The sequence below is a fragment of the Artibeus jamaicensis genome, unplaced genomic scaffold, assembly GCF_021234435.1.
Source record: "Artibeus jamaicensis isolate MK-2021 breed Jamaican fruit bat unplaced genomic scaffold, CSHL_Jam_final contig_548, whole genome shotgun sequence".
NCBI classification, from domain to species: Eukaryota; Metazoa; Chordata; class Mammalia; order Chiroptera; family Phyllostomidae; genus Artibeus; species Artibeus jamaicensis.
Window position 1 is genome coordinate 11,267,803 of NW_026521883.1, and position 27,102 is coordinate 11,294,904.

At 42.9% G+C, this 27,102-nt stretch overlaps 1 long non-coding RNA gene across 1 annotated transcript in view; it reads left to right on the forward strand.

Moving 5' to 3' along the window:
- The first annotated feature begins 13,128 nt into the window (after positions 1 to 13,128).
- The window catches only part of LOC119053461 (uncharacterized), a 28,210-nt gene continuing 14,236 nt past the window's right edge, over positions 13,129 to 27,102 (forward strand). Inside the window, exons 1-2 of the long non-coding RNA XR_008392449.1 lie at positions 13,129 to 13,179; positions 18,168 to 18,268. This is a non-coding gene — a long non-coding RNA (uncharacterized LOC119053461). The remainder of the gene's footprint in view (positions 13,180 to 18,167; positions 18,269 to 27,102) is intronic.

Sequence of the window (27,102 nt, forward strand, 5' to 3'; positions counted from 1 at the left end):
TTTCCATACCGTCTGTGAGAGGATGTCTGGGCATCAGTCTCTAGGCTGACAGTGGACAGTCACAGATTTCTACCATTCTAGATAAAGTTTATTATAGGAGGCCCTTGTTTCCAAAGCTCCCTTAACTTAAAATCTAAAGTCTGTATATAAGTAAAAAAGAAACAAACAAACACCACCCCCTTCCGGCCCAGAATTGATGTGGTGAATGATATGGGAGAAAAAAGAAAGACACAAGATTAAAAATTCATATTTTTACTTTGATTTTGGTTTACTAAATAAATTAATAAATACATGAATGGATAATATGTCTCTATAATTTTAACAGTTCCTAGTAAAGTATTTTGATGCAGTGTAGTTTTGTAAAAACTAATGTTTGAGAGATATTGATTGAGGGTGTAAACCTGCAGTTATAAGATGAGTAAGTTCTGGAAACCTAACATGCAGCATGCTGATGTAGTTGATAATGCTATGTTATATATATGAAATCTGCTAAGGGAATAGATCTCAAGTGTTTTCACCACACAACACACACACACACACACACACACACACACACACTAATAGTAACTATGGGAGGTGTTGAATTCATTAATTAGTTTGATTATGGTAATCACTTCACAATGTATACACAAAATACCACATTGTACACCTTAAATATACACAATTTTTACTTGTAAAAATAAATTAAGTAAAAAAACATTTAGGTGGCAGCTCAAAAAGGCTCTGATAGGTCTCTAATGGAACACTTGCTCAACTCATTATTCTCATTTGATTATATTTTTTTCCCCTGGGGTCAAAGTATAGTCATTCTGGATTTATTACACAGGTGCTCTAGAAGCCCTCGGTGGGTGTTCAGGGCCATCCCAGTGCTGTGGTGAGCAGTGCTGTCAGCTGCTCTAAGAAGGCCGTGAGTCGAAGAAAGTCCATCTCTGCAGAGATGGGCGGAGCCTGGTAATACAATACTGGACATTAATATCCTTGCTGTGTTGGGATGATAGGATTGGGTAATGTGTTTTCTTTATTCATAATATTTTCCAAAGTTGAGTTTATAGTAAAAAAAATCCACTGTACTCAATTTTATAGAGATATGCCTTAGACTTGAAAGAATGATCCTTGAGCAAAGTACTTAATCTGGATAAACCTCAGCTCAACTGACATTAGGAGATTATTTTAAAGATCAAAGGAGTTGAAGGGCTGTCCACAATTGCCTGGAAACTGAAGTGGAGGAAGCTGGGGAGTAACTGTGAGCTGCCAGGGGCCTACCCTAGGGCGGGGAGCAGATGAGGGAGAGGGTGAGAGGCAGGCAAACCTGGCCGCATGGATTTGTGGGGATTGGGTACTTAATATTAGAAACAATGATGACGTTGTTAGTAAAGAACATTTATTGTGTGTTTACTACTAAGGTGCCATTCAAGAACTTTTCATGTGTAGATTTCTTTAATTTCTCACAACAGTCCTCTACTCATGAGATGGGTATGGAGAGAAATCAAAGCCTAGATTTTCAAGTGAAGCGGTTGCACAGCCAGGCCTATAACCCAGGTTGTTCAAGGTCATGGTTAAGAGTATAGATTTTGGACTCCAGCTCTTAACTCTTCTCCATATGAACCATGTGACCCTCAGAGATTTACATTTTTTCTCCATGCCTTAGTTTCCTCATTTTGAAATAGGGATGTCATATCACCTACTTTGGTGGTGCAAGTGGACAGGGTGAAAACAGGAGGGCTGTTGGGCAGAATGAAAAAGCCCAGGAGCAGCTATATCTGGGTGCAACTGTGAAATGATGTCACTGGGGTCAGGGATGAGAGCAGGAAGAAAAGGAAAGTGCCATCTAGGATAAGATCAGGACTCTGTTGGGATGGACGATTTTTGGCACTGCTTTTGGAGGTTTGACAAGTGGAGCACTGCAGTGTTAAAAAGTACCATTATTATTTCTCAATTCATTCTGAGTACAGGGCATTGTTCTAAATGCTTTAAATTGATTAAGGTATTTCTTCCTCGTGGCAACCTAGTCCTACTTTTGCAGATAGGCAAATTAAGTGACAGTGAAATCTAGTAAGTTGCTCAAGGTCAGACGACTAGGAAGGAGCAGAGCCTTGGTTTGAAACCAAGCAGGCTGGCATGAGACGTCAAGCTCTTGACACCAGCTCCTCTCTGTCGAAGACCAGACATGAGGGCTGGGGTCCGCAGTGGGCTGGGACAGGCGGTCCGGGGAGCTGAGGGACAGTGAGATGGTAAAAAAGAGAGGATTTAAAAACAAATGAAAAAAAAAACTTCATCCACTCACAATGTTTTTCCAGGCACTAGCCTGAAAAATAAAATCCTGCACAAATCAAGACTTAGAGAGACTGTCTTAATGCAGTTTAGCCTGCACCAGGAATCAAATAGAAACTTTTTCAGAAGATGGCTATCTTAAGGACACTTTAAAATAAAATAAGAAATAGCTGCATTCTTTGAAAGAAGACAGATAACACATTAGTTAACAGAAGAGGATAAAAAACATGAAGGGCCATGAATGGAAAATCTGATGTGGTTTTGCTTCCATGTAGATCACATGACAGGAAACTCCAAACAACTTAATCAGTTCTGCTCTTTGTGTTTCCAGTCACCATAATGTGGGTCATGGCCACAATGCCATTTTTGGTCCAAGGAATAGAAATACAGAAAGGGAAAGGCGAGAAAAACAAGGGAGGGGGAAGGGCAGAGAGGAGGGGAAGTTTTCTCATGTTCTCAAATTGTGTTATAGTCTGTACAGTGTTTTCCCTTTACGACAGGCCACTGCTTGGTGCCTCCTATTTTAAAGAGAGGAAGATGAGGTTCTTCTTCTTTTAAAGAGGAGAGAATATTTATGGAACATTAGAGAAGGTTTATGGAGCACTTACTCTGTGCTGCCTTCAAGGAACTTAGCATGTTGTAGGGGGGAAGGTGTGTCTACAAGGCAAGACAAAAATGGAAGCTCTCCATCAGAGGCAGATGTGAAGATGAAGGCTGGTTAGATCTGACTTTCAAGGGCCCCTTCAGGGGCTAGGCTGTCCTGCTTTTTTTCTCTTGGCTCCCCGGGTGGGAACACAGCACCTGGGGCTCGCCCTGATGTGAACTCAGTTCACAGGGTGCTTTCCTGCTACCCACACTGAGGGCATCAGAGGGAAGGTGACACAGGTAGAGAATCTGATTTTCATAGAGGTTCACTTAGAGGTCTGGATCTGCTCAGGGCACGGGGAGACCTGGACTTACAAATGGCCCAGGGTAACCTGTGTGTGCCTGGGAAGCTAGATCCAAGCCAAGGCCTAGAATGTAAAAAAAAGGTTGCCATCTTGTTGGAAGGTTAGCTTATTGGGGGCTGGAGAGGGCACATTTAGTTTCAGGGGGTGAGGAACAAGGGCAGAGGGCCTGGTGAGGAGGAGGGTTGGGGGTAATGCCTAGTGTAGGATCTCTGCCCACCGAACAGTTGCAGCAGGTAGGTCTGCACCCTCCTCCACCCTCTCCTCCACCCTCTCTGTTCCCAGAAGCTCATATGGGAACTGAATATCTGTAAAATTTAGTCTGTTTTTACACCTTCCTATATTATCCTTCCTGGGGTGGTTTTATCATCTCTGTTTGTTCCTCAGTTGTGTTTCTACAAACTTGAGCTTTAACAAACTTTCTCTATTTCAACCTCTCTTTCCCAAGTCAACCTTCTTCCTAATTTCTTCCTAATTACTCTTACGGGTAAAGGCAAGGTTTTTATTTAAAGGAACACTGTAAGAATCCCTACTTGTAGTTGAACTTTTCTTTTTTCTTTTTTTTTCAGTTTTGCTTTTCTTTTTATGGATTTTTCTATTATTTACTTGTGGGGAGGTAGAATGATGTCAGACTATCTGAGCTTCTCGTTAAGGTTCATCCACTCAATAATACCTGTGTGACCTCAGGTAATTTACTTAAATTATATGAACCTTAATTTTCTCACTCGCAAAGTGAGGCTGATAATAATACTCACCAAATTCAGGATTGCCCCAAGAATTAGCGATAATACACACAAAAACCCTGGCATACTGCCTGGCACGTATTAAGCACTCAGTAATGGATAACTATTTATGTTGTCTTAAAAGAGGTCCTTTCTGTACATTTTAACACCCTGGTAAATAACCCAGAGCAAATACTGGGAATTTGTAATTCTTACATCATGAGAATCACTCAGAACTTACAGAGCTTTCAGAAATGTTCTGTTTTGGTGATGAGGAAGTTTAATATTTCCTCCGTCGTTTGGGTGTAAGAATCAAAATAAGCTCAGTTTTCATTGTGAAATGAGATCTTGTTTATTGTCTGTCTTAACACAGGAGAATCAAATTTCCACAAGATCAGGATTCGTGGTGTGTCTCGCCAATTACTGTATGCCCACACCTAGAATGGTACTGGAACGTAGTAGGCATTCAATAAACATTTCCTGATTAATAAATGTATAGTCAGATTATTTCTAGTGAACTGTGTAAGGAAGCAAGGAAATGTGTCTATATCTATGTATGTTCATTCTTTGTAGCTCTCTAACAACATTGGTCATCACACTGAATGTAAATAAACGAACGCCTCCTCTTGGGGCCTGTGTGAGTGTCAGCCTGTGGATGAGGGGAAAGCTTGCTGTGTGATGTGGGAGGCACAGGAAGAGCCACAGAATTCCCATGGCAGCCAGAGAACGGCTCCGAAGTAGCTGAGAGCCACCAGCTGGTCCACCATGGAAGGCCTGGTGTCAGAACCGGGACGAAGCAGAGTGAGGGGACCCAGTGGCCAGAGACCATGATGAGGCATGACCATCTGCGGTAAGGCCCACTCATAAAGATGACCAGATGAGGACCATGAAGCTACTGCGCAGTAGAGCCAGTCACCCCTGACAATGGCTCTCGGCACAGATACTTCCCCACTGGAAAGAGAGACAAAAGGTAGAGAAGGTGAAAAATCTTGAACTGAGTTTCGATCTGAATTCACCATGTTTAAATATGGAATTACTGGGTTACCTTAAACCCAACACACATATACACGCTCTATATGCAGGAATCCCACCAAAAAACTTTTATATCTAAAGTCAAGTGTTTAAAATCATGTGATTTCAGGTGGATACCAAAACAAAGCCATAAAACATGTACTCCCTAAAAATGTTGCAAATTGGTTTGGCATGGCAGGTGCAAAGGCCACAGTGAGTTTGATAACTAATTATTTATCAGAAATGCAGCTGCTTGTTAGAGTTATAAACAGGTTGAACTTTGGTCCGAGTTGGCAGTTTCTAGAGAAACAGGTGGTTGAGGAGAAAACCTAGGGTTGTGTTACATAAGCCAGTGTCTGGCTTTGTTTTCCGTGGCGTATTATGACATCGAGGGCAATGACATGAAGCTGCTGCAGGTGCCACTTAAGCAGGTTTTTCATGCTCACATGGGTAACATGAGACCCTTGGGTCTCAGTGGCTGCTGTATCTTATCATGTTGTTGTTCTTGTGGCAACAAAACATGTTCAGCTGGGAGAGCATGTCGACTGGGAATCTAGGTTTGGGCACACTCAGGAGTTCAGGGGGATACCTGGGTACCACAAATAGGAGGCTGGGGATGGAGGAAAACTCTAGTCTTCAGAGTTTAATGGGAAATATACCAAAATTGACTCCTGAGCAAGAATTGGTGTATTCCAAAAGAGGACTGCTTGACACCACCACAATTCAGTTAGCAGACCTGGGGTTAAACTGGCTGCTCAGAAGACTTGGTGCTGAACTCCATAATATGTGTCTGGTCTGGTGAAGTTTTTTCACAATGGGTCAAGATAGGGCCTTGGAGCTGGGAGCAAGGAGGACCCTGCTGGTGCAGCTCCTGCAGCTTTGGCCAGGAAACGGGCTGTGTCCAAGAGTCTGGAGCAGCATCCGCTGTCTTGAATTGCAATGTAACAGTGTGATAAGAGTCCCACAGGCCTGTGTTCCCCATTGCTCCAAGACTGCTGGTCAGAGACCATGTTGCATATTTCTTTCTGTCAAGCACATCACTCATGTCTTTGTTGATGCATGCTGTGAATTGATGGGTCTTGAGTCCTTCAAGTTACAAAAAAGATTGAAAAATCACCTTCTAGGTGGGTTGCTAAAATCACGTGATTTTAAACACTTGACTTTAGATAGCATTTAGAAAAATTGTTTTCCTGGGTGCTGCATGTCAAATGACAGGAGAATAATTGTGGAGCTGGAAGCTGGGTCTAGGAGTTCTCACCAGGAAAGGGAAGTATATGAACCAGGGTGGCTTGTGGCCAAGGCAGAGACCATGAGGGACACTTGGAGATGCCCTTGCTCTTTTCTGCCACAGGCTCCCATGGATCTGGACTCCTTTGGAAGACAACTCTAAAGTCAGTACTGGACGCCAACCCCTGACCCACTTCCCAGATCCTTCCCATTTATAGCCATGGCGCACGTGCCTTTCATCTGAGGTTTTGCTCATGAAATACTCCATATCCCCTATCTCCCAGAAACCCCATGCTCAAGGACCTCTCTCCACTGAAACTCCTAAATCCCAGCAGTTCGAGTGCATAGGACAAGGCCTAGGACTCCTTAATTCTCCATGATTGTCATTGTAAGGGACATCCAGACTTTGCCTCGTCATGATTCAGAAACAATGGGAGAGAGGGGGGAGATTCTCCATTTGGGCCCAGAAAGTTCAAGGTGTTTGGTGTGGCCTCCCCTCTGAAGCCCCTGTAGGGATCACAGCCAGAAATTCTAGATAAGGGTTTGGGAGGCCCAGAGGAGCTGATGCGCAACACAGAAGTGCTGGAGGCACAGGGAACCATAGAATGGGTGTGGGTCTTAGTGAGAGCCTGAGGTCAGACTGAGACAAGGTGAGGGTTGGAACGGAGGGTGGGGTCCATTGGGCAAGGTGGCTCAGTTCAAAGGCAAAAGGTCCAGAAAGACACCAAAGCTCTGTCTGACAAGACTGTGGTTCACTTTCGAAACAGTTCTGTCTGTAGAAGGTGGAAAGAACCTATTTGAAAGTCCTAGTGCAGAATCTGAGAAAAATAAGTTAGATTTACACCTGCATGGATACTCTTACTGTCTGTAGCCTCCATGTTATTGCCATGGGCCTACCTCCCGATAGCCAGTGTACAAAGTGGAGAACCCCAGCCGAGTTCAAGGGGCCCAGTCTTTTCCTTAAAAAACCACTTACCTCTCTAGTCCTCCGTCTCCTTACCGAATATAAAATAGGTGAGTAATGATGCTCTCAATGTACTGTGAGAATGGATGAAATAAAGTAAGCCAAGCAAGGCATTTCTTAAGCTCAAGGGCTGAAACCATTGTATGAGGAAGAGTTAATTACCCAGCTATGGAAAGATACGGATTTGGAGGGGTTGTTGTACTCAAAGATCATGCGCAAAATTATTTCACATATTTGCTTTTTCTCTTTGTGTCAGATAATAGTAGGGCCCCCGAGGCCAAGTTTTAAGAAGGTAAAGAAAGACATCAGTGAAATGTCTGATAGACTGGGAGCAGAACCTAGTTTCCTGATAAGATATTTACATTTCCACTGGATATTAGTGGACATGTGTTGTAACAGAGGAAAAAAAGAGCTTTCAGGCCTTGATAATAAATTACCGTATTTTCCCATGTACAGTGTGCTCCCATGTATATAGTGTGCACTCAAGTTTTGGGGCTAAACTTTCAGGGAAAAAAATCATTCAATTTAATTTTTAATTTAGTTTTTATTTGTTTATATTTAGAAAAAAACCAATTATAATATTCCAGGGTGTTATTTTGCATATGGACATCTATTGCTTTCTTGAGTTACACTTTTAATGCATAAGCATAAATAAAAGAATTTAAAACACTTATATAATTAGTACCACCCATGTATAATGCACATCCTTATTTTTCCCTAAAAAATTTGAGTAAAAAAGCGTACATTATACATGGTAGAATATGGTACCTGAACCACATTTCCTAACCAACTATCTTTCTGATTGCCCAGGGAAACAAAGACTCTGTTGATACTGATTTTTTTTTGCTGGTTATGTTGATAATCTTATTACAAATCCACCATATTTTGTAAATAGTATTTTTATGGGATATTTTGAACTATAAAAGTTTTAAAGAATTCTGATGACATAGCTGTGCAGCTGGTTCACCAGGTGGACACATATCCAGGTGGAGGTTCGTGATGGACCAGAGGCTGGGGGTTTAACCACAAATTGTCAAAATGCTAAGGAGAATGACAGAAAATGTCTGTTAATTAAAATAAAAATAGCTCTTATTGAATGAGAAAAGTTTTTCAGTGCCACACCAGGGGAAGATCTGATAAAACCAGCAGGAATTCTAGCAAAATTTTTAAGAAGGATAGCAAAAGTACCATAATAAGTTTGGGGGTCTCCAACTGCAACTAATATGCCTTTACCTATATTGTTTTTATAAAAAAATAAAGTACTGAAGTTATGTTAACTTGAAGGCTATGCTAACAGTTCAGGAAGTTTAAAATTAGAGGAGTTACCCGCCACATTTCTACCACCGCCCTGCTGCAGCAGTTAGAATCTTCCCATTCCCTCCCGTGTCTGTCTGTGCGCTTGCTGTTCAAAATGACACTTGTATGCTCCATACCACATTCCACACTGCCACACTGTTACAGTCTGCAGAACTACAGTTTAAAAGGACATATTTTATTTTTTGCTTTCTTCATTGGTTTCTTCCCTTTGTCCCACAAATATACTCAGATGTCTTCATTATAAAACGTAAGTGTCCCTTAGCTTTTTATTTTAAATAAAAAGATTCAGTATATATTGCCAAGTGAAAAAAAGCAAAGTTCAGGGGGGAAAAAAACATGGAAGGCTGCTTGCCCCTTAGAAGGAAGACATCCTCTTTGGCTGTAGCAAGTATTGATCCTTCAGATTGCGTTACTTAGGAAGGGTTATAATTCTACCAATGGCAGAGCTTCTGCGCTCTCGTTAACAATTTTTTGGCAGCTTCCTCTTCCCCCTAGGAATTCTCGTCTTCCCCAAATTGCTTCTTAATCTAATGAAAAATTATTTCCATGTTCTGCCCTGAGAGTCACATTTATGAAGTCACAGCCTCAACTTTCTAATTGAACCTCTACTATATACCCATTGTTAGAAGGCAAACTGAGGAATGTTAAAATTTTTACGAGTTACAGTGGAGAGAGAAAGAAAACAAGAAGGGTCTTTTTTGACCAGCATTATCTGATTTTACTTTCCTCTGACCTGGCAAGTGTTTAAGGATAATTTTCTCTTTTGTGGATTCTTGGAGATGCTAAAAATCTTCTCCCTGCCATCCCCTTGTTGGGGGTGGATATGTGTCTCCTGGCTGGTCACAGGCAATCTGAGGTCCCCATCTGGACCTGGGCAAACACCAACTCATCCCTGGGCCTCCAGTGCAGCCCACTCTGCTGCCCGAGACTGCTTCCGCCAGCCTCTCTTCTTTAGCTGTCTCTCCCACAAATGAAGCCCTCTGAGCAAGCCTTTCATGCCCCTAATGAGGCTGTAGGGGGAAAGAAATCTGCCCCCCACCCTGTCCCTACACCCTTCCTCTTTGGAGTGAGGGCTGGGACTCAGCACACTGGCAGTTCTTGCAAGAGATGCTCCAGTTTCCGAGTTCTCTCTAGCTCTCTGAGTGCAACTCTAAGGTTTGCAAGAGCTACCAGAGTTTTAGCCACCTGCTTGGAAAACAAAATTGACACTTTGCCCTGCTGCTGGTTCAGTAACATGACACATTTTTTTTCACAGTGGGGGTTTGGGGTATCAAACCAGGTTGCACTGGGAGATAAAACAAAAATAATCAGCTCACTATGTCGGGTTCTAGACCTTTTACATAAACAAAGCCTTGAACTTCTCCAGTAAAGATAGATTTCCAGCCTCTGTAGCCTCTGTAATCCCTTGCTCTCCCACCGGGGTGGGGGCTGTCATTTGACTTTTGCCAGACTCTCACAAGAACTCTACCTTGACTTTTGCAATGCTGACATCTGACCTTTTGTTATTACTTTGAGGATATGATAATCATATCCTCAGTGAAAAACTCACTGCTTTGTACCATGACAAGCTAATATAAACTAGGTAACCATACTAACACTGAGGTTTTTTTCTCCTCCTGTAAATATCTACTATGAATTTAGTTTTATTTTTTATTTTTGCCAGCTGGTCCTTCTGAAGTCTCACTCCCTTGAGCTTCTTTAAAAGTAACTTCTTTTCTTCCCTAAAGGCTTTTGTCTCTGAAACTTTTTTTTCTCAAATCCCACGTAGTTGTCCAGCATTTCACATTGGAATGTGGGAGAGACGTCACCTTCTGTCGTGAGTGTCAGCCGAATAACATCATTCCATTGTTATATCTGGCCAGGAGTCAGGTCAAGGCTGGGATTCAAAGCTGGGCCACTTGAAGCCAGTCCACTTTCTACCACGCTTTGGCCTGCTGGCTAACATGGAGTTAAAGTGTCCACGCTTCTCCTCTCAGCTCAACTGGGTTTAGACTTCCTCCTCTTCTGGAGCAATGGAAGGTTTCGCCTTTGATGACTTCAGGGAAGGAGGCCACAGGAGGCAGTTGTTCCAGTGTCTCTCTAATTTCATCCTGGAAGAACTTTAATGCTGGGAAGAAAGGTCAGTCAACAATAACCTCATTTTACAGATGAGTTTTAGCTCAGTTTGAGATCACCCAATAGTGTCAGGCCTTTCCTGGGTTCCAGCTTCTGCAATCTGTTCTCCTTCCATAGCTGGGGGTCACTTATTTTTACACACACAGGATTCACCTCACCATCAGTTACCTGGTCCAATCTGAATGGAGGCAGGTGATTTTCAACCACCCGTGTTCCGATGGCTGAAAGTCCTGTGTTCAGTCTTGTGTTCTGGGCATTGAGACCCCCTTGATGAGACAGTGCACTCTGCCTTCCCATGTACCCCATTCTTTTCACTGAGCCTTGACCTTGGTCTCTATGCATAAATGTCTCTTCTAGTAAACTGTCCTGAACCCTGTTCTCTTCAAGGGACTTTGACCCACAACTCAGGGAGAGACCTACCTCTTCAAGTTTGTCTCCAGCCTCCACTCACTGGTTGGGATGCCCTGACAGGGTCACATGAGCACCCTCACTTCTCCTCCATTGCCAACATTTGCCGGGCTGTGCCAGAGGAACAGCCTGCTCACCAGGAGGAGCCTGCCTGGGTGCTCAGTTCTCAGAGGCCATGCTCTGCTGGGCTCTGGGATCTGATACAAAACCTTTATCTCATGAACTTACAGCAAGTGCCTCCAAGGAATCTCATTATCCAAGCAACTAGCAGAGGCATTTTTTCTTAATATGGAGATGAAGGAAATATTATATATTAATGATTTTCCAGTTACCTAGCCAGGTGGGACTGATTTCTTTTCTACTTTGCTTCCAGTTGGCTATTTTTCAGCTCTGCCATTTTCCAGCTTGGGCCTCTTCCCTGCTCACTCCAAGATGCCTCCTGGCTCAATATTTCCTGTGCACCTCTGCTTGATACCTAGTGCCCAGATCTACCTGATGCACTTCAGTGTGTCTCTGCATACCTGCTCCCTGTACCCCATCCTACCGAGCCTGACCTGAAGGGTTGTGAGCTTACTGTTGGTTGAGCCGAATTAATGTTAGCATAATAGCCCTGGCAAGGTGATTGAAGGGGGAGTTTTTCTGTTTCATGTGTCTCAACCTCATTCTTTAAAAAGTATGCCCTGAGGATCAATGGTGTGCAAGGTACTGAGGAGACCTGAATAGCTCACAGTTGAGTGAGAGGAGCAGACTTGGCCAAATAATTGCCATTCGGTGTGATAAACTGCGGTGAAATTCATTTATAAAAATTGATAGTGATCTTAAGGTGGTCTCTTTTCCAGGTGAGGCATTGTATGGGGTCAGGCACTGTGCTGAGTACGTTGGTTCACACAATATGGGTTTAAAGTGGAACGGACACCATGATAGTTATGTATGTGTGTTCCGCGTGTGTGTGCACTCACACATCTCCTAGGACCAAATGGTCAGAGACATTTTTCCTTTCTCCGATGCTAAGTGTGGGAGCAAGAACACTGGATTTGGTCAGAAGTGGCAAATTCCCCTCCAGATTCTGCCAGGTGATTGGGAAAAGCCACTTAAATTCTTTGAGTTTCAGTTTCCTCATCTTTGAAACAAAAATGAGATCCTGCTTCATTGGGCTGTTGTGAGGATGAAGCGAGATAATAGATATAAAAATAACTTTGTAAACCCTGAAACCTGGAATACATGTGACTTGCAGTGACTTCAGCCAAGGGTTGAAATGCTTATCTGAGCAGGTTCACTCTCCAGACCAGCCTCGTAAATGCCTTTGGCTCTTGGAGAACTTGAGAAGCCTCCCACACCTTGTGTCCTGCACACGCCTGGGTAGGAGCTGCCTTCCCTGTGGCTCAAGTTGTGGGGGATGTCGGCTGCTGCTGGGAAACCAAGGGGAGGCAGTGAAGAGGAAGGGGCAGCAGGCCAGGAAAAATAGGAAGTTGGTGCATTTGGACAGTGGTGGGGATTTTTTTTTTTGGCTAGGAGATAAAAGTGTTTTTGTTAGTTTAAGGGGGGCACAGGGCTCCTGGTAGTTATCTGAATGGGCCTTGTTTGTAGATGGCTCTAGACTTTGAGACCTGGCAAATGCTGGCACTAAGCAAAACTGAAGTGTTTTTAACACGGAGGAAAATCCCCTAAGTCCTGATTATTGCTGTAGTGCCTGAGTCTGCAGAGGGAATGAACATCCAGGCCAGCATGTACCTACCTGTAGGTCACAGAGGTGCTGCATAGGCCCTGTCACTTCTGCTGGGCTTTTGCAGAGATAAACCTGGGGGGTTCGGGACCCTGAGAGCGTCAGGGTAGAGGCTTGTTCTTCTCTCTGGTCTGCAGTGAACCATCCCCCAACCACTTATCAGGCGACAAGGTAAGGGTTTGCCATGACCCCAGGGCATCAAGAGCGAATTTTTAGACATAGACTCAGTGCCTCTCTTGTTAACCAGCTCTCCAATCCAGGGGCAAAGTCCTTTGTGAGCGAACCCAGTCTAACCCTGTCTCGGTCTCATGTCAGCCACGTGCCCTTCACTCTCCACCATTCCCTGATCTTGCAGGAGCTCTTTTATGTCTCCACCCCTTTGCCCTCACTGGACATGCCCTTCCCCTCTCCTGAACCTGTTGACTTTCTCGTTTGGGACTCACACATTCTATGAAGCCTTCTCCATGCTCCCAGGTGGGTTTTACAGCTTAATACTCATATATTGAGACTCCTATTAGATGGTCACCAGAATAAATTAGAAGGGTCTTACGCTTAAAAATATAAACAATTTTATGCTTACATGTTAACACGAGGACGCAAGAGCGAACTCATGAGTATGATTGATTGGGATAAAGTGGAGAAGGGAGCTTGCTGTGCACTTCTGGTAATAATCACAGTTACACCCGGATGAGCTCTTGACAAAGGAAGTGCTTACCTTTGCAATGACCAGCTCTCCGGCTGTGCTAAGTGTTCAGTGGAGTGCTGCCAATTCTAGGGACTCGGGATGCAAATGTCCTGTGACCCCGAGCAGGAAGAAGCTGCTCCTTCTCCTTAGGGTGCCTGCAACCTGTCTCACTGAGCCTGCACCTGGATGAGTATGATCGTGCAGGTGTCTTCTGGCTTCCTTGACCAACTCCCAGCACTCTGGGTCAAAGGCAGTGAAAGGCAGCAATAAAGTACGCTTGGTTTTTATTGCAATTCTTGACATAAGTACGAGATCCTTGTCATTAGGTCTAACCCAGAGTAAATGAAATCAAAATTCATCCTAGCGAAGCAGCTGAAGCGGGAGGACGCAGACCAAACCTTCGAAGGTGTGAACAGGACAAGAGGAGAAGAGAAACAGGTGACGACTAGAGGAGGGTTAGGAAAGGGGAGTTGTTGCAGTTTTGTTCGTTGGTTTTGTTTCTGATGACGAGAGTGATTTGAGGCTATTTATGTGAAAGGTTTGAAAGGTTTTAAACCTTTAAAAAGGTAGAGGAGAAAACATTCTCCAGAATGTCCTCAGTGACCCCCAAGGCCAATAACCATTTAAGCTGCTATTTCCAGACTTCTCCTTCAAGATCCATATTTTCAACCACCTACCTGACTTTAGCCTTATCTCTAATATCTTAATTTCTTAAACTGAGAATTCGTTAGTGTAGTAAATGAGTATTTGGAAGTTAATTTAAAACCAGGACCCCCAGTTTAGGAGGGGAGCAGGGTCTGTTAAAGAGTGAGGTCTAGAGCGTAGATGACATAAGGATTAATCTTGCATACACAGGAGTGGGGGAATCATGAATAAGAACTGAAGAAAATTAATGTACAAAAGATAGCATCTTCCTCTGTGAAGTAGCTTGCATATCATTCCACTTGCTGGGCATCCATGGGAGGGGAGCATACTTCTCAGGCTTCCTTGAAAGGAAGTATGACCAGGTCCCATGCTCCACCTATTGGTCAGTAGAATTTGAAGAACTGGCCTGATGTAGCGTCTCTGCTAACTCCTCAGGCTGAATTCTGCAAAAGCAAGCCCTTCGGACCTGAGCCTAGAAAAGTTGCTGGCAGTGAGGCTTGCCTTTGTGGACTGGCAGGGTGTACTGCCCAAGTGCGTCTCCTTGGCATCAAGGACTGGGAACAGTGTGGACACATGAGAGAGAAGATTGTCTGCGGAGTGTCAGGAACAGAGAGGGGCTGAGGGTGATGGGCCATGGGAGAAGTTGCCTATTTCATTGAGGTCTCAACTGAAGTTCTTAACCATTCTCTCCATTATAAAGGGGAGACAAAAAATAATTTCGTGTTTTATTTTACCTAAAATATTGCAATGTCTTTAACCCACACTACTGAAAAATGACTCCATATGTCTGCATTTTCCCAGGGACGCATGCATTTCAAATAGTTTACCTATAGCATTAGTGACTCAGGAACAATCGATACTTGTACTGTGGTACCTAAAGTTGCAAATCACTCTCAGTAAAATACTGAAAAAAAAAAACAAAAAAACAAAGCATTTTCCTAACCTCTGAGTATTCTTACTTTTCTTCTGCTGAAGGCTTTATCTTAGACTTTCTGTGGAGAAAGAAGCCAAAGTGCAGCAGCTACTTCATCATAATGATTCAGAACATAGTTTCTGAAAAAAACTCAGAATGAATCCTGATTTCACTATTATAGCCATGTGACCTTGCAAGCCATTCAAACTCTTCGAGTCTCAGTTCCCTCATCCCGTATAACATGAAATATAGTAGCATAGGTCCCAGAGCAGTGTTATGAGGATGAAATGAGACAATTTTGAAAAACACTGTGCAAGGTGCCAGGCTCTAGTACATACTAAATGCATTTCGGCCATATATAACATACATATTATAAATGTTAAAAGATGCTGGGTAGTCCATGAACTACTAACAAATACATCAGTTTAGAATTTAAAAGGAATGCTTGAGATTTATACCAGGATGGCAAACATCCAGCCTATGTCCCATCATTCATTTTTTTCACCAGCACCCTTGACAGATATCATTAATCAATTCCAAAATTGTTTCCTAACACAACACTGTTAGTTAGTGTCATAGCCTGAACAAAAATATATTCTTTTGTTGCATTGTTGACTATACTCGTGCTGTATAATTTATAGCTTTATATAATATAAACTCTTAAAAGGATCTCAAAATTAAACGCTCTTTGAAAGAAAAGATTATTTGGGAGAAAAATTTGTAGACTGAGGAAAACAGGAAGTTGTCTGTCTTTCAACTCTTTTCAATCTTCATTTTTCATCATTGTTTGGCTAATGGAAGAAATTAAAATGACTGCAGAAACCACACATTCTGCACCCTTCCAAGAGACTTTGTTTGCTTACCTATTCAACAAATACATATTTGGTACCAACTTTGTAACAGGATTTATACTAAGCACTGAGATGATAAGATGACCAGAATATAAACTTTACCCTCCATAAGCCTAAGAAACAGTGGGGGAGACAGCCATGGACAGAACGGCAGGCAGCAGGGGCGCACACTTCAAGGAAGGCAGGGGCAGGGCCCCGGAGGAAGCAAGGTGGTCCGCGCTACCCAGAGGCGTGGAAATCAGGGCGGCTGCCGACCCTGACTCTTCAGCGAAAAAGTAACCTCATAACCAAGAGATTTTGGAAAATGTTAGTAGATGATACTGGTAAACCAGAAAGTGCATTTTTGGATGGTGAAATAGTTATAGACTTGAATTTATTTTGTTAAAAATTGCTCTTAGCAGCCCATGTATTAGTTTTGTTAAGAAAAGTTCATAGTGAATGTTGTTTCCTGTGGTAAGACTAGTGGCACAAAACAACGTTTGCCACACTCACATTTTCAGGAGCAGATTATTGCGTCTATTTGCCTGGGGTGTAAACATACTTCCTTGTCTAACAGACTCTCTTTGTGCATCCGTGGGACAGATGTCAGGGAGTTCACAGTCTGACCCTGGGTGAACCAGCATGGCTCAGACCTGCATGAACCCACATGCAAAACAAAGCTTATGGTTTATCCTGTTTGATGTCATGGCCTTAAAATCGTACCTGTTTACCCTCATTCTTTTGTTGTTAAACACACTCTGGTGATTGTTTTGCTGTTTTTAGGTAAGGAGGAAAGATAAAGAGCCTCTATCCCGGAAACTCTGGGTTATAAACCGACTCATGGAAGCTACAGACCAACCATCCAAATGCCCTTGGTAGGTGGTGACCAGTAAAACCTAGTGCCAAGCAGGTTGCCCAGCTTGTTAAGGCTGATGTTGGCAGACTGACTCCTAAACATGTTTTTCCACTCTCCTTGGCAGAGATGAATGGAAATGTATTCATTTAAAAAGGTCAAGCAAATTAAGCTTCCCTGGATCTACCCCAATGTGCACAATGGCAAAATGTCATTGACCGATATTCTGTGCTGAATTACGATCATTAAGAGATGCTGACCTAGTTTTCACATCGCCTTTACTTTCTCTTTTTACATTTGCATTGCCTGGGTTACTGTGGATGCTAAGAAGCAGAGGTCCCATTGGGTGAAAGATTTGGTGTAAATTGCCCAAGGGCTCCACGAAGAACCTGTGAAATGAAATTTGAGGCTGAGCCTGGGATACTCTTGGATAGTATTAGATGCAGATTGGGCTTTTTTCCCTATTTTGAGGAAATTTGGCTAAAACAAATGTCGTTGTACCCAGGGCTGGTTCTGAGCACCTGAAACCATTATGGTGTTGGGGACAAGACTGGAAGGTGAGATGGATCAGAAGGAATGGCCTCACTCTGAGCTACAGTATGGGGGCGGGGAGGTGAGGAGCAGGCCAAGGTACACAGCACCCTGGAAGGATAACAGTTTATGCTCTTTCAAAGAGTCGTTGAATATTCATTTAAAGAAGTAGCCTGTGAACCTAATATAAAATAATATAAAATATAAACTGTAATTGAAAAAAAATTTTAATTAAACCAAAACCCAAAAACAACGGCCTGCCTGGGAGAAGAGAAATGAGGCAGTTCTGTCACCACCAAGAGCCCCTACTCTCTGGCCTGGGCAGGAGAGCTCTGGATCCAAACTTGTAGACCTCGCTAGCAAGCCCAAATCCAATGGCAGCCAAGGTACTTATTGCCTGTCATTAGCACAGCACATGCCTTGGGGTTCTATGCCCTATGTCAAGCATCTTATTGCCACATATGGTACTGAGGGGAGTGGCAGTAACTACAATGTTCTCCACATCATTGCGTTTCTGGTGGGATTTCAGTGCCCCTAATAGGGGCTGCCTTGGGTTAACAACTGGCTGGTCCCTCCCTGCTATGCTGAGAGGAGAACTAGTATTGCCAGGGAAGAAGAATCCTGGGTGCCTGCTCTGAGTCCACAATGGGGCTCAGCCTCCAGAGGGGAGGGGTCTCGGAGGGTTCCTAGGCCCACCGAGCATGCGCCGGCCGAAGTCCTGAGAGCAGAATGGCTGGGAGGTTGAAGCAGCCACCTCTGGCCCTGAGGCTGTGCTCGCCAAACAATGGTCTCATTGTGCTGAGTGTAGGCTACAAAATTTTAAAACATGATACAAATACAAATTTTAAAGAAATGTGAGCCTTGACATTCAGCACTTCTCACATTAGTGACAAGCTCTTCTGTGTTAAATTTTGGCTATTGACTTCACACCACTTTCTCTGCTTTCCTGACCCTCCCTCCTCCTTTCATTCAGCACATATTCACAGAGCATCCACTCTGTTTCAGTGCAATTCTAGGCACTGGAGGTGGGACAATGAGGAGGAGAAACCCACTCTCTGCTCCCCTGGGCACTGTGTTCCAGTGAAGAGACAGACAAAAACAAAGATGTAAGTATAATTACAATATAATATACAATATATAATATAACCTATGCATTATATTTACATCGTTTTGAGATGATGCCGAGTTTCTGCCCCAGGAGGAGGGAAGGAGGGGCCAGAGAGAGGTGTCCCTTGCCTACAGTGCCTCCTCAGGCTTAGAGCATGAATTCCTTCCTCTCCATGAAAACGTGAGCTAGGGGGTAAGTGTTCCCTTCAACAGCAGCAGTGCCGGGAGCGTGGGTGGGATCAGAGCCCGACACTTGTGCCCTAGGTGAGGGCACTGCAGTGTTGCTAATCCCTCGGGCTGATCTTATATACCCTGGGGGCCCGTGTCCCAAGCAGGGTTGGGCCACAGAGGACCATGCCAGCAGTAAGGGGCTGCTAGCACTCAGGCTTCCTGGCTCTCCCTGTCTGCCTACACACCTGTTAACTCTGGAAATCACTTGTAGCAACATGGTAGGGCTTCTCTATCGGGGATGACATTGCACTGGACGGCAAAGTCACCTTATAGGTAGTGAATGACTACAGTCCTGGCCTTGTGCTCAGCCAGAGGGACCTTATCTTTGGTGACCTGGCTGGTGACAGGTAGGGAATTCAAGGTGAAGGGAGGTAGGGCGAGAAGGAGCAAATAAATATAGATGGGGTTGGTGCAGTAGAGCGGCAGCAGGAGAGGCTGCTGATGAGCAGGTGGTTTTTGGAGGGTGATAAAAAGGTTCTGGAATTAGAGAGTCGTGGTGATTGTACAACTTTGTGAATATATAAAACCATTGAACTGTACCCTTTTCAAGCGTGAGTTTTATGGTATGTCAATTACATTTCAGTTAACACCAAATTCAGCAGAAAGTGGTCACCTGACTTCAGCTCATACATTCTTCCCATCACACCACAGACACCTCTTACTTATGTTATTTTGCTCCTTATTTTCCATCAGAGGAGAACACCTTAAATTCAAAACCATTTGACCAATTCTGTCCCAGGGTTTCCGGGGATTCTGGGTCCCACTGTTACTATAGGCTCAGTCATTTAATCCCAGTTCAGGTAAAAATAAGAGCACCACATAACAGGAAGCCAGCATCTGTACCCAATAGCACGGTGTGAATTACCATAGGAACAACACATTTCTGAATCATTGTTGTGATGAGTAAGTGGACAGAAGGCAAGTGGGGTCGCGGTACTGATGAAGGTGAGAGCTGAATTACAGTGTACAAACTGCTGCATTCTGGAGGGGCCAAAGAAGGGCTGCAATTCAAATCAGTAACCCCACATCCTAAACCCAACATGGCAGGAAGAACCAGCTTGATAGGAGAGACAAGGGAAGGCAGCACATTGTGCAGAGGGTGAAACTCTTGTGAGGATGAAAGGATGTTCTACTGCTTCCTACCACCACAGTAATACCTGTAATCCAATGGCGTGTGCAGCCTCGCCACCATGACCCCTGGAATCACTGGGAAATTCAGTCGAGGAATCTTCTGGCTCAGCCACTAAATATCTCTTAGACCTAAAGGAAGCCACCTCCCCTCTTTGACCCTCAATTTCTTCACCTTTACAGTGAAGGTATTAATAATCCACTTCTGCTGAGGTTGTTATGAGGGTTAGATGAGACACTGCAGGTGCACGCTACCTGCACGCAGTAAGATGTCAAAACTAGGGCAGCCCTTCTTGGCTGTGAGGCAGCTGGGGAGGTACTATGGCCAGACTTAACAGAGAGAGAAACTAGCCAGAGGAGTGATTCATGGCTTCTTAGAGACAGAACTGAATAAATTCCTGTTTTATGGCCTGGCTCAGTAAGCTGTCGATATTGTCTTAGAGATAATATACGAAGGAGGTACCTACAGGCAAAGCCAAGGATGTAGCCTCCCAGAGTTGCTTTCCAGAGAGCACAGGTTACAGACTATCTCCTGTCTTGTTTTTTTTTGTTTTAATTCTCACTTGAGGATAGTTTTCCATTGATTTGTTTTAGAAATAGAAATGGGGTGGGGAGAGAGAGAGAGAGAGAAATATCAATGTGAGAAACATTAGTCTATTGCCTCCTGCACACACCCCAACTGGGGATCAAACCCACAACCTAAGTATGTGCCCTGACTGGGAAGCAAACCTGCAGCCTTTTGGTGTACAGGATGACGCCACAACCAACTGAGCAACCTGTCCAGGGCCTTCTCTTTTGAAATAGCAAGCCAAGCTGGCTCAAGACATGCTACCCTGCTCAGCAGGCCTGCTAGTTCAGGCAAAATCCCAAGCTCCCTGCCGTGACATTGGAGGCCCTGCAGAGATTGGCTCAGTGCACTGCCAGGCCTCCCTCCCGCAGCTCCTTCCCTTGGTGGGCTCTCTGCCTTTCCCTTCATGTGCCATACATGTTATCCCACATGCCTTACCGCTAGCCAGGACCTTACCCCTAAACCATCATCTGCCACTTGGAGATCCATTTCAAATGCTGCTGCCTGGAGAAGCTTCTCCACTCACCCAGTCCTCATTAGTTCCTTTAACTACCATGCCCACGTGGCTCCCAGACATAGATACATCGGTGAGCCCTTAAACCCACAGACTAGGTGTGTGCAACCCCTACTGGATAGGGGAATTCTTCAGTTAAATAATTAAAGGCCTTGTGAAAAATAGAATTTCAGACACTGAGGTCACATATCAACAAAACAACCTTATTTTTCTTTTTGCACTTAACTAAAATGATAGGAAGTATACCATTATTAAATCATCAGTAATATTTCTGCACACATTAAGTAATAATTCCTTAGAAATGTTTGAGGATCTGCCTCCATTGCAGTTTCAATGGAAGGCTTATGTACACGTTTACTTCATATGTGTAATTAGAAGTATTTTTTCCTTGTCTGATTTTATGACTTGAAGCAGGTGACTCTTGTCATTAGTGCCCACCTTGTCTCAGAAGTCCACTTAGATGCACATGTTAACCCTCTTCCTTTGCACAAATGGGGGAATGCATTTAAATGCCAGGGTTTACTTTTTTGTCATTTTTTAAATCTTTCTCAAGGGTACTTTCTAAATACCTTTCCTCCTGCCCTGCCTTATGAACTACCATCCTTTTCTCTCCAGCAACCCTTTTGTTTTTCCTAATTATATCCAAAGAAGTGATATGTGACTCTCTAGTTGCTGGGAAGGTGTGTAGAAGAAAATATGCAAATCCCCAAATTTGGCAAAAGGAAAATGCATCACTAGGGTGTAATTACCTTAATTATCTTAACTGGGGACAAGACGGAGAAATGCTGATTGAATTATGAGCAAGTTACATATAAGAATCTGTCTCCCTGCTCCTTGAGAATAGGACTATAATTTATCTAGCTCTGTATTTCCGGTGCAAGTCCTGTTTCATGTAGATTTCCTAATAAAAGTTTGTCTCATAGATGAACAAATAAGTTTGTAAAATAGAGTCAAGATGACTAAAACACAGGATGAACTTAGGCTTGAAGAGCTATAATAATAACCTCTGCGTTTATTTGGTTCAGAGCAGGAAGAACAACAAAAGCACCAGCCTATTGTTTGGGGAAGATGATGTAATGTTTACAGGTGAACAAAAAGAAAACATAACTGTTTTTCAACTTTGCCACTCTATCAAGATTTCCGTGATAAAATCTACAGACTGAAAAACATAGGGACCAGGAAATAGAAGCCCAAAATACAGAAAAGAAGGGCAGAAAAACATGTAATTGTTTTGACTAAGTTCATATCCTGGTTCAGATAAATTATATACAAATAGACAAGAATGCCTGTCAATAACATTTGAGGAATTATGGGAAAGGGGAAAGTCCTAAAAGATTGGAGACAGGAAAACACTGCCCTAATTGTTATAAAAGGAAAGTCTAGAAACTGTGCAACTAATTGTTAAATGGATGCTTTGTGAACTCAGTTCTGTGCATAGAGATTCACCAAGAGCCAGAGTGGTTCACTGTTAAGTCACGCCCAGTAAACCTGATCTCCATTTTAAATAGGATAATGGGTAAGATTGGTGGTATCCAGCAGTCATGGGGTGTCCGGGTTATAAGAAGGCATTAAACAGACTCTTTCATAATAATTTTGGCACAAGATGAAGACATGCTGATTGAATTAGAGAGAAACTAATCTGTAACTTTTTGAAATTTGGAAAGATTAATTGAAGAATGGATGACCAATTAGAAGACTTTTAGATACATTCTAAGAGCTTTTATCTTGAACGGTCATATTCAATGTTCATATCAATGAATTGGATTCATACCATATGTCTTATTAAATGTGAATTTTATATAAAAATGGATGATGTGAGTTTGATGGTAGAATTAAGGCCCAAAATAATTTCAGCAAGTGCAACAGGCCTTATTTGAACAAGGTTTTAAGTGTTAACTGTCCTAGCAGAGGGTGGGAGACATGAGGCCTTGAGAGTGGTCCGTGGGTAAGTGAGGTAGGGCTTTAATTGATAACTAGCTCTGTGAGAGACAACAATATATTCTGGCTACCAGAACACCAAATTTAAACCTCCAAATCTTATTGAAAGTATTAATATCCAATAACCAGAAAATAATGAATGACATTTTAAAAAAAACAGGAGTATAGTGTCTGGATAAAAAATATTTCATTCTTTGTTTTGCAGGACAACATCTGGAACACAGAGTTCAGTTTTAGGTGGTGCAAGTTAAAAGGGACTTTGACACACTGGAGGGCATCCCAGAGAGGGCCACTAGGATGACCTGAGGCCCTACAAACACCATGTTTACAGAGAGAGGAGAGAGAGAGAAAAACATCAATTGGTTGCCTCCCAGGCACACAAAGATGGGCTGTACCTGTAACCTAGGTATGCTCCAGAGAGGGGGATCAAACCCACAACCTTTTGGTAGGACACTCTAACCAACTGAGCCACCTGGACAGGGCCAGAAAGGCATTTTATTTTACTTTTATTTTTTATAAGTTCTTTTAAATTTTTATTTTTTAGTATAGTTGGTTGATTATGCTATTGTAGTTGTCCCATTTTCTTCTCCCCTTTATTTCCCACCTCCCTGCACCCCCCTCCCACCAGCATTTCCCACCCCTACCACTTAGTTCATGTCCATGGGTCATACATATAAGTTCTTTGGCCTATACATTTCTTATATTGTTCTTAACCTCCCCCTGTCTATTTTGTACTGACCATTTATGCTCTTTATTCCTGTACCTTTTTCCCTTTTCTCCCCTCTCTGCCTCCCCACTGATAACCCTCCTTGTGATCTCCATTTCTGTGATTCTGTTCCTGTTCTACTTGTTTACTTAGTTTGTTTTTGGTTTTGCTTTTTTTTAGGTTCAGTTGTTGATAGTTGTGAGTTTGTTGTCATTTTATCGTTCATATTTTTGAACTTCTTTTTCTTAGTAAGTTCCTTTAACATTTCATATTATAAGGGCTTGGTGATGATGAACTCCTTGAACTTGACTTTATCTGGGAAATACTTTATCTGCTCTTCCATTCTAAATGATAGCTTTGCTGGATAGAATAATCTTGGATGTAGGTCCTTACCTTTCATGACTTGAAATACTTGTTTCCAGCCCCTTCTTGCCTGCAAGTTTTCTTTTGAACAATCAGCTGATAGTTCTATGGGAACTCCTTTGTAGGTAAATCTCTCCTTTTCTCTTGCTGCTTTTAAGATTTTCTTCTTATCTTACATCTTGGCTAATGTAATTATGATGCGCCTTGGTATGTGCTTCCCTGGGTCCAACTTCTTTGGGTCTCTCTGAGCTTCCTGGATTTCCTGGAAGTCTTTTTCCTTTGCCAGATTGGGAAAGTTCTCCTTCATTCTTTTTTCAAATAAGTTTTCAATTTCTTGCTCTTCCTCTTCTTCTGGCATCCCTATGATTTGGATGTTGGAATATTTAAAGTTGTCCCAGAGGTTCCTAAACCTCTCCTCATTTTTTCGAATTCTTGTTTCTTCATTGTATTCTGATTGAATGTTTCTTTCTTTCTTCTGGTACATACCATTGATTTAAATCCCAGTTTCCTTCCTGTCACTGTTGGTTCCCTGTACATTTTTCTTTATTTCACTTTTCATAGCCTTCACTTTTTCCTCTATTTTACAATCATACTCAACCATTTGTGTAAGCATTCAGATTACCAGTGTTTTGAATTGTGCATCTGATAAATTTGCTATCTCTTCATCACTTAGTATTATTTTTGGAGTTTTGATTTGTTCTTTCATTTAGGCCATATTTCTTTGTCTTGGAATAGCTGTTATGTTGTAAGGGGCAGAGTTTTAGGTGTTCTTCAGGTCAGGGCAACCCACCTCACTGCATTGTGGCACTGTATGAGGGGAGGGGTCAGAGAAGGAACAATGCTACTTGCTTAGGTCTTGGCAGGCTTTTAGTCACTTCTCCCACTACCAGAAAGCAACTTGGGCCCTTCTGGTACTGATTCCCAGGTGGGTGAGTTTGTGTATGTTCTACGACCCCATGGGTCTCTCCAACAAACTCTCCTTTGAGGCTGGGAGTTTCTCCTGACACTGCAATGCCCACAGGTTTTTATAGCCAGAGGTTTCAAGGCTTTCTTTTTTTCATGGTAGAACCCAGGTTGTGTGTTCTGTCTCCCCAGTTGTTTCTCCCAGTTTATCTGCATGCAAATGTGGGACCACCTGGTTCTCCAGCTGCCACCTCACCCTCCCAGTCTGCCAGCCTCCACCTTGCCACGCATCCTCTCCACCCCAGCTGCCCATCTTCACTCCTCCTGCCAGTGTGGATGAATGTTTCTTCTTTAACTCCTTGGTTGTCAGGCCTTCATAGCATTCAATTGTCTGGCAGTTCTGATTATTTTTTGTTTTTAAATGTGTTGTTGTTTTTTTGGTTGTGCAAGGAGGCAGAGTATATGTACCTATGCCTCTATCTTGGCTGGAAATAGCTGAAAGTCATTTAAATATTTGAGGTGTGAACAAAGGTGATTCAAAGTTTAATAATTGTTTCTTTGTTCCATGATTAGAAAATGTGGGCATACCCTTTGAAAACAGGGCTTCACACATTGGAAATGATTTGTATTTAATTCTCATGTTTAGCACATCTCAGCTCAGCAGAGAGAAAACAGCTCATTGGCGACTTTAATATTAACATGTACAAAGGGAAACATGAATAGTGTTTGGCTCGAGCAGAGTACATAAAATAATGACAGAAATGTGAGTAAATTATTCTCACAGTAACTCAGTAATCCTGAGGCCCCACATGAATCATTTGTGGAGGCCAAAAAAATATCAATACAGAAGACATTGTCCCAAACAGAAGGACAAATTTGACATTCTGTAATAGCTCTCTTTGTTATTTATGGTAAAAAACACATGATCTTTGGAACATGTAATTTTATTGCTGAAATCTATAAAGGCTGGCCTCGGGCCAGTGCTTAGAATAGCTCATGCAACTATCTGGCAGATGGAGAGATTATTGCCACAGTCCTCCTGGGCTTGCCGTTCTTCTCTTGGCACAGACTCAAACCTGGCCCCCAAGTCCCCACCTCCCACCCCAGTCCAGAGCAGAGCACCCCTTTCCCCACATTACTGAGGGGCTTCACCAGTACCTCCACACATTGGTGTCATGTATCTTGGCTTCACTCTTTCTCAAAGACCAAACCAAATGAAAACTAACCAACAAACAACAGCCCATTATTTCTGCATGCTTCACAGCATAGGCTGAATCATAAAGGCCTCCAGTCATTTCAGGACCTTTCTCTTCCACATAGGAAAGGATTTCATACTTGACTGCATGCTAATGTTTCCCCTGCCTCTGCTGTGGTGTGCAGGGAGCCTCCTGCCACTGTGGGGCAGAGCAGGCTGAAGGTTAAGTTCTCATTGAGGTTCCGCCACTAATGGACTGTGTGAGCTGGGCAAGACCTGGTGCTTCTCTGGGCCTTGTTTCTCCCTCTGTATTGGGCTGGGATTGGGTAGGGATCCAAGACTTCCAAACCAATGAGCAGAAATGCTTCAGGGGATCTGCAAACTCATTAAAATATTCAAGTGTCTTTAAACAGTAATAGCACAGCAAGAATAATCAAATAGACCGCATTCCAATTTTAACCATAGGACAGATGAGCACATTAATTTGTGGTTCCATGTAAACTTATTCTGTAGCCTTGGAAATAGTCTTGTCTGGACACGTCCTGTGAATATATTTAAATATCTTGTATATGTGCACTGATCTGGACGGTTGTCACTGCTCACCAGCCTTTTCTTAAGATCAGGGTTCTGCACATGGCGAGCTGAGCTCCTGTGTGCCACGCTGGATCCAGTCCTTGCCAAGCTTGGATGTACCTGCCTGGCACACACTCTCGTTACAGAATAATTCTCATTTGTGCAATAATTAGTGAGTGCCAAACATGTTGCAATGTGAAAGTGTTATGTTCTTGTGATTTCTGGGTGCTTATTGCCATGTGTATATAATCTTCAAGCTTTAAGGACAGATTTGTCAAGGTGTCTCCTAAGGTTCCGGGAAGGTTGTTAAAAGGCTGGAGCCACTTAACAGTTACCTGTGTGGCAGGTCCTTCTTGAACTGAGCAAGCAAAATGACAGGTTCTTGTAGATAGAAAAATATAACTTTCATGTCCCAGTTTCAAAATAGTCTCTTGTTCATACTTTTTTCCAGGTTATAATGAACAAAAGGTATAAGTTTAAATTAAAATAAATTTATCTTAATAAAATATATGTATATATTTTACAAATATCAGGACCCAAGGTAAGATTTTGTTTGAAAGAAGAGAGATGTTTCCTACTAACAGTGTTTGCAGCCCCTGGGAGGATGGGCCTTTATGCTTCCGCCGTTCCAGCTGAGGCCGCCCCTGGAAGAGAGACACCTTTGGTGTGATCAGGGGCCACCAGAGGGGTCTTTGATGTTGATGTAGTTTTCTT